The 6244-nt window shown below is 45.1% G+C and overlaps 1 pseudogene; it reads right to left on the bottom strand.

Moving 5' to 3' along the window:
• Nucleotides 1-1204: 1204 nt before the first annotated feature.
• Nucleotides 1205-1322, bottom strand: LOC126420291 (5S ribosomal RNA; annotated as a pseudogene).
• Between the last annotated feature and the right edge of the window lie 4922 nt (nt 1323-6244).

Here is a 6244-nt window from a genome sequence, read left to right as displayed (position 1 = left end):
ACACAATGCAGTGTATATATTCTGAAGGTTTACAAATCCGTTAACAGTCTGGTGAAAAACCAACTTTCTATGACAGCAGTAAATATAAGTCATTGTTACATGTCTAGAGTTGTCCTCAGGGCAGTTGGCTTCCATGGTCAATACACACTTTGAGTGGTGTAGTGCGACAAGACATTGGAGCTTTCACAGTGCTGTCCTTCCTGCCTGAACTACGAGGCCTGTTCAGAAAGTAAGCTCCGATTGATTGCCAAATTGAAACCACAGTGAACATCAGAAATGTTTTACTTGTAACAATTAGCTACACCTTTCAGCTACTTCTCTACGTAGTCGCCGTTCTGACTTAGACTTTTGTCATAGCGTTGTACCAACTTTTCAATAGCCTCATCATAGAAGGTAGCCGCCAGTGCTTTCCGCCAATTCTCCACGCTGGCCTACACCTCGTTGTCTGTGTCAAAATGTTGTCTTCAAAGACAGCGGTTCATGTGACCAGAGATGAAACTCAGAGGTAGACAATTGCGGACTGTATTGTGGGTAATCTCACATTTCCATTTGAAAACGATGCAGGAGCATCTTCATTGCCCCTGCAGAATGCGGCTGAGAATTGTCTTGAAGAAGAAACAGCACGACAGTTATGTAATGTTAGCTGCATAGCTTCAGGCGAAATTTCTCACCAGGCCCTCGTACTTGGCGGCAGACACTATTTTCTAGACATCTTTACGCACTCACTGCGAGCTCAGAAATGAGAAGAGCGACGTGATGCTAACTGGGGTTATACTAGAGACACTACCCAACACATCTGTGCAAAGCTTTATCGGATTTTCATAGTCGTTTCCATTTCGCGACCGATCGGAGCTTACTTTCTGAACGCCCCTCGTACTACAGTCGAGAAGACGTAGTGATAAAGTAATATACACCCTAAGAAAAAGGAAGACGCACTACGAAGGAATTATCGAAATGGCACGGAAATCGGTTGATGCGATGTACATGTACAGACAAAAAAACTAAACTCCTCCCGCACAGGCCATGAAGGCCGACTGGCTGCCGTGTCACCCTCAGCCCACATTCGTCACTGGATGCGGACATGAAGGGGCATGTGGTCAGCATACCGCTATCCCGGCCGTATGGCAGTTTCCGAGACCGGAGCCGCTACTTCTCCATGAAGCAGATTCTCAGTTTGCCCCGCAAGGGCTGAATGCACCCCGCTTGCCAGCAGCCCTCGGCAGACCAGATGGTCACCCATCCAAGTGCTAGCCTAGCCCGACAGCGCTTAACTTCGGTGATCTGACGGCAACCGGTGTTACCACTGCGGCGAGGCCGTTGGCACATGCACAGACAAGCAAATAATTACAATTTCAGAAAAGATCGATGATTTGTTCAAGCGAAAGAGCTTTACAAATTGAGCAAGTCAATAACGCGCTGCTACAGCTCTGCCCTTTATGCAAGCAGTTATTCCGCTTGGCATTTATTGACAGATTTGTTAGATCTTCTGCTGACGGATATCGTGCCACATTCTGTCCAACACGAGCGTTAGATCGTCAAACTCCTGAGATGGTTGGAGGACTCTGCCCATAATGTCCAAACGTTCTCAATTGGGGAGAGATCCGGCGAACTTGCTGGCCAACGTAATGTTTGGCAAGCACAAAGACGAGCAGTGGAAACTCTCGCCGCGTGGGGGCTGGCATTATCTTGTTGAAATGTAAGTCCAGGATGGCTTGCCACGAAGGGCAACGAAACGGGGAGTGGAATATCGTCTATGTACCGCTGTGCTGTAAGGGTGCCTTGGATGCCAAAGAGGTCGTGCTATGAAATGAAATGTCATTCCAGACCATCAGTCCTGGTGAGCGAAAGTAAGGTTGGCATCCCACCGCTGTCAGGATCGTCTCCAGACACTCAATTGTCAGAAAAAATCACTGTAAAAGTAAACTAATCGAAAGTTTATTATATATTTGCAATGGAGTATGTCATCTTGTAAAGCTTCACTTCTAATTGAGTCTTGATCACTCGCACAGTCAATATTGTCAACGTGCTGCAGTACACAAGGTTATTCCTTGATGTTGTTTTAAACTTTCAGGGCTGATGGAGAAGGGTAAATGTATCAATTTGAAGTAAGGGACCCTGATCTGGAAACGACTGAGTCGAAAGTTATATGCGAAAATCGTTCTGATAACTCTGACGGTGGATCTCTTCTACTGCAAGTCTTTGCTTACCATTGTTGGTAGGAGGTAGTATGAACCAAAACAAGAAAAAGCTGTTTAGTAAACATGGGCTGTAAAGGGCATACCTTACTGATTATGAACACTTTTTAATCTTTGCTGCCGACCGGGGATGGCCGAGCGGTTCTAGGCGCTACAGTCTGGAACCGCGCGACCGCTACGGTCGCAGGTTCGAATCCTGCTGCCTCGGGCATGGATGTGTGTGATGTCCTTAGGTTAGGTAGGTTTAAGTAGTTCTAAGTTCTAGGGGACTGGTGACCTCAGAAGTTAAGTCCCATAGTGCTCAGAGCCATTTGAACCATTTTTTAATCTTTGCTACTGTGAAACACATCTTTGTGCTCATAGCTGTTAACGTACACATTTTAGGGCCATGTTTATTAGACAATTTTTTCATGTTTTGCCTCATACTACCTCCTCGCAAAATATGGAAAGCAAAGAGCTTGCAGTAGAACACGACCACTGTCAGATGTGTCAAAACGATTTTCGACTCGGTCGTTTCCAGACCAGAGTCCTTTACCTCAGATTGATATATCTACCCTTCTCCATCATTCCCGAATGTTTATAACTTCATCATGGAATCACCTCGTATACGTGCATCGTATCTACGAAAATAATAGATTATATTGAACTGAAATAATTTTTATGATATATCCAATTAAAGTAAATTTTATATTTATTGGATGATAATAGCCCACGAAATATACTAGCTTAAATGAAATATAAAAATAAATACAGAGGAAAATAAAAAAAATTCATTAGCCACTCTAGAAGCATAAAAAGTATCTTTGCAAATTTGCCGAATTCACTTTCTCGGTAAGAAGAGGACCCACACTATAACCGTTCATCATAAGAATAAACCTGATGTAAACATTCTTCCGCGTTTGCTGGCACCTCATTGGATTTCCGTTTCAAGTGGGACTGTAGCCAAGCTGTCTCCAGTACTGTCAAGTACGATAATAATGGTAAGTTTTGTGCTGTGCGTTACGCGCACATCGACTTAGCGATAATACGGGACAACACCTTTACCGGAGCATTTAACTTGAACAGCACTGGTAGGTCAGCTGGTAAAGCTAGCCTGCAGTGACGTTGCCAGCTGCAATTCACACTTAAAAAGAGACGAGCAGAGGAGCAATATACCTTGGAATGTGATTTAATTTTTAAGCGGAATGAAACAATACACTGCAAATCTCCTATAATACGCTCCTTAGACGTCTAGACGAAAACCGCAACACGTTATCGTTTTTAGCTAACGTACTATTGTAATTTAAAAAATAGAAGAATGATGAAAATTCCTGTGTTAACCACACGGGTAATTTTTCTACATAAGCTGCGTGTAACGTAAGAGAGTATTGAAGGATTTCACCGTATAATTAAATATTGAAACTTATAGTCAGTCGTCTGGTAATCTCTTAGCTCCTTCCTTATCCGAATCCGAGAAATACATTTCAGTTCTGGAAGTGTTACCTGCTGCGTTGACAACGAGCCTATCAACAACAGAATCCACGAAGCCAACCAGGCGCAGCATTTTCTCTTCTTTCATGACGAGCCATTCTATATTCCGCCAGGGTTCGGCAGTGACGTGTGAAAAAGCTGCGTACATTAGTTCCAGTACGTCCGGCAGCTTAACAACCTTGTTACTTCTCGGGCCAAATCCGGCAGCTTGGCTATAGATCAGTTCTGTTGGGTTCATACTGTAATGGTACAGTAGCAAATGTAAAAATGCAGCATTTGGATGATGTGCTCGAAGCTGTAAAAATGATTGGTTTTCATATTTCTACAATACTTATATACCTCTGTGGTACAAAACGATGGACACAGTCCATATAAAGAGGATTTGGTTTTTCATTTTTGCCCTAAAAATTAAATTCTATTGTTTTCTTAATTTAAACAACTTCTGTGAACAGTCGTTCATAAAACATAGATAATTAAGACTTTGTATTTGAAATGGAAACGGGAATTTTGCGCCTAATATGTAATTAGAAACAAGAAGGCATGCGTTATTCATAAAAAATGATGATGAGTTTTATAATTACGAGATGTAGGTATTTCAAATTGAACGTGAAAAAAAAAAACAGTAAGAAATTTGAACCAACGCACGAACAACGGCATTTGATTCCCTTTCCATCACGCTACCGACTGCGCTACCCGTTCGATGTTAGTCTGTGTATCAACTATATTATATACAACGCTGAGAAAACCTCAAAGGCGATTATCTCTGTGAATTTATGAAAAACATTAAGAATAGCCTATTTATCGGCACTTTTGAATCGTGTTCCACGCGCGTGTTTCCCTACGGAACAGAAAGCAGCCTCATCCATTTTCTTACTGAGCATTTAACAGTGCAACAATCAGAGCACAACGCTACAGAGGCTGTGACTGTACACGATTTTTGAAATAAAAACTAAATAGCTAAAGCGAGATTAAGAAAAACGTTGATGGCTGTTAAAGTTTCATTTAACGTAACTTAGTAATAAGATATCTAATACATAAGTAGGACCTACTTCCAAAAGTGTAACAACGCCAGTGTACGTGTGCTACGGCTTTTGACCAATCATCGCGTTTGTGTTTCTTTACGTCAGGTTTATTCTTATGACGAACGGATTATAGACATACAACAGAATAAAGGGAACCTGCATTATTCTTATTGTGATTAACAAACCTGCAACAAAAATAAAAGTAATGTACGACATTCCAAACCCAGAGAAGTAATGCAACTTACACACTCCTGCAAACTGTTGTGCCGAGTACATTCGTAACAAGTAAACCAGCCACACGTAACGCCCCATTGGCAGTTTTCACATTAAAGTGAAGTGTTGATGGTTCCGCTCTATAGTGTCTCAGAATAGAATTAGGAAGTCATTACAACGCTTTCTTTCGAAAAACTGTAGGCATTGGTTGGTTGCTGTGTTACACTCCTGAAATGGAAAAAAGAACACATTGACACCGGTGTGTCAGACCCACCATACTTGCTCCGGACACTGCGAGAGGGCTGTACAAGCAATGATCATACGCACGGCACAGCGGACACACCAGGAACCGCGGTGTTGGCCGTCGAATGGCGCTAGCTGCGCAGCATTTGTGCACCGCCGCCGTCAGTGTCAGCCAGTTTGCCGTGGCATACGGAGCTCCATCGCAGTCTTTAACACTGGTAGCATGCCGCGACAGCGTGGACGTGAACCGTATGTGCAGTTGACGGACTTTGAGCGAGGGCGTATAATGGGCATGCGGGAGGCCGGGTGGACGTACCGCCGAATTGCTCAACACGTGGGGCGTGAGGTCTCCACAGTACATCGATGTTGTCGCCAGTGGTCGGCGGAAGGTGCACGTGCCCGTCGACCTGGGACCGGACCGGAGCGACGGCACGGATGCACGCCAAGACCGTAGGATCCTACGCAGTGCCGTAGGGACCGCACCGCCACTTCCCAGCAAATTAGGGACACTGTTGCTCCTGGGGTATTGGCGAGAACCATTCGCAACCGTCTCCATGAAGCTGGGCTACAGTCCCGCACACCGTTAGGCCGTCTTCCGCTCACGCCCCAACATCGTGCAGCCCGCCTCCAGTGGTGTCGCGACAGGCGTGAATGGAGGGACGAATGGAGACGTGTCGTCTTCAGCGATGAGAGGCGCTTCTGCCTTGGTGCCAATGATGGTCGTATGCGTGTTTGGCGCCGTGCAGGTGAGCGCCACAATCAGGACTGCATACGACCGAGGCACACAGGGCCAACACCCGGCATCATGGTGTGGGGAGCGATCTCCTACACTGGCCGTACACCACTGGTGATCGTCGAGGGGACACTGAATAGTGCACGGTACATCCAAACCGTCATCGAACCCATCGTTCTACCATTCCTAGACCGGCAAGGGAACTTGCTGTTCCAACAGGACAATGCACGTCCGCATGTATCCCGTGCCACCCAACGTGCTCTAGAAGGTGTAAGTCAACTACCCTGGCCAGCAAGATCTCCGGATCTGTCCCCCATTGAGCATGTTTGGGACTGGATGAAGCGTCGTCTCACGCGGTCTGCACGTCC

Source organism: Schistocerca serialis, chromosome 9, assembly GCF_023864345.2.
Source record: "Schistocerca serialis cubense isolate TAMUIC-IGC-003099 chromosome 9, iqSchSeri2.2, whole genome shotgun sequence".
Taxonomy (NCBI): domain Eukaryota; kingdom Metazoa; phylum Arthropoda; class Insecta; order Orthoptera; family Acrididae; genus Schistocerca; species Schistocerca serialis.
Note: the sequence above shows the minus strand (reverse complement) of the source record. Positions and strands in the feature narration are given on the sequence as shown.